The sequence below is a fragment of the Humulus lupulus genome, chromosome 5 (genome assembly GCF_963169125.1).
Source record: "Humulus lupulus chromosome 5, drHumLupu1.1, whole genome shotgun sequence".
Classification (NCBI taxonomy): Eukaryota; Viridiplantae; Streptophyta; class Magnoliopsida; order Rosales; family Cannabaceae; genus Humulus; species Humulus lupulus.
Genome location: NC_084797.1, coordinates 155,196,486 through 155,198,868, shown reverse-complemented (window position 1 = coordinate 155,198,868; position 2,383 = coordinate 155,196,486).

The window sequence follows — 2,383 nt, the reverse complement described above, 5'->3', positions numbered from 1 at the left end:
TCTAAAATGTGCTTAACTTCCCTATTAGACACTTCAACTTGACCACTAGTTTGTGGGTGATATGGTGTTGAGACTTTATGTGTAATTCCATATTGTTTCATCAAATGTTCAAATGGCTTATTACAAAAGTGTGTACCGTTATCACTATTGATAGCACGTGGTGAACCAAAATGGGAAAATATATTTTCTTTTAAAAACCGAAGCACAACTTTGTGGTCATTAGTGTGGCATGCAATAGCTTCAACCCATTTAGATACATAATCAACTCCAGCAAGAATATAAAGATTACCAAAAGAGTTAGGAAATGGTCCCATAAAATCAATGCCCCAAACATCAAATATGTTAATAATAAGAATAGGATTTAAAGGCATCGTGTTTCTTTTAGTTAAACTTCCTAACTTTTGGCAACGTTCACAAGCTTTACAATAAACATATGTATCATGAAAGATAGTAGGCCAATATGTTGACCCTAATTTTAGTCAACTGACACAGAGTCAAAAATGCTTGATGTGGACAGATACGTTGGAATGAATATAATGAAAAAAACAATAAAGCACACAAGAATTTATAGTGGTTCGGCCCCAGAAACTGGTAATAACCTACGTCTACTTGAGCTATTATTAATATAGGATTTTAAAGGAGTGATAAGAGAACTAGAGTTCTATGAGTTTCACCAACCTCTGAAGAATAAACAATATATCGTAATGTATTAGCTCTAATTCTCTCGTAAATCTATACTCTCAAGTAATCAAAAGGCCAAAAGTCCCCTCCTTGAACTATCTTTCTCTATTTATAGGCTCAAGGAGAACTACATTAATTTGTTACAGATATTATCTCCTAATTAATCGGATCATCAGGAATTATTGGAGACAATCTCGGGATTGACTACGATCTTTACAAAATTATCTTGAAATATGCGGAGTGTACGACCAGGCTGGTCGTAAGAAAAACTTAACTGTTATGCTTGCAATATCTTTCTGGTCGATACTCTAACAGAATTCTGCCAGGTGTCAGCCACGTGTTCAGAAATCTCCTGCCACATCATCCGTGTCTGTTTTTTGGATAACATTTGCCCCCCAAGTTTATTTATTACGACCATTAATAAATAAACTTTAAGGAAACGACCCTTCGATTACTCCAACAGACCTGTCAGAGTAATTCGTGCAACCTTGGGAAAAGTAACCTACCCTTGTCTAATCACGGCTTTTCGGTTCCCAAGTAACCTTTTGACGGCTATCACCCTTCCCAATGCTTCGAAAAAGAGGAACTGATGATTACTTCCTCTTTCATGCCACGGAAAAAATATATATATAGGCTTCCCAGAGCCTTCTTTTCCTTTTTACACAAGTCATTCCTCCTTCAAGAAACCCTAAAATCAGAACATCAATTTTCTTCTGGAGACCATCTTCCAGTGTTTTCAAGATCCAGTCCGTCAGTTCGTCGACACTCGAAACTCTCTTAAACCTCTACGATCTTTTCTCTGGTAAGTCTCAGAACTCCTATGCTCTTTATTTTTGCCGTGCATGTCTCTGTGGATGGACTGTTAAGCTTTTACATTTCTGGGTTGAGATGCATGACAGTAGGGGGTTTAATGGGTGATGTTGTATAGGATGATATTTCTTTGCCATTAAGGAGTTACGAGTTAGTTTGATAGTTGAGATCACGACTTTAGGACGTAAAACCGAAGTAAAAATTTGATTTTTATGCCAGTTGAAAAACCAAGGTTTTCCCTCCCTAAAAGGAGTTGAAAAAGCTTTTTTCAAAATAACATTTTGTTTTCACTTTTTGATCTGTTTTTCAAACTGTTCGTGTGAAAAAATTAGTTTTTTGTTAGAATGCTATTGTATAAAGGCTTAACTTTTATACTCGACCAGCGTTATTCTAAAAAACTTTCTAGATTCTTCATCCTCACCTCCCCATTCTTCTGTTCGCAGATTTTAATGCCAGATTTGTGGGGAGGTGAACGGCCAATAGACGAAGATCTTCTTGCACAACTACTTGAAGGCGAAGAACAGCCGGCCCAGCGTGTTAGCGAGATTCCGTTTTCAAGAACTTCTTCTAGACCTCAACCATCACCACCTCAAATGGCCCGTTCTAAATCTCTAGGCAAGAAAAAACCAAATCCCAAAAACAACACAAATCCACCTGCCCCGCCTGATTCACAGGCTAGGGTTCCCTCGAGCAGTGGTCGAGAAAATGCTGCCCCAGACCCTCGCATTCAAGTTAGGGCTCGCCCTCGGCATCAAAACCTTCCTGATGTCGAGTGGTACCTTTCTCCTACCAGCCAGGTGACTCCCCGGATGCTCGCCAATTACCTTAGGAGGTATCCCCTTACCGGAGTTAACCTCAAAATCTCGGCTGCTGACCAAAGAGCTAACCTGCC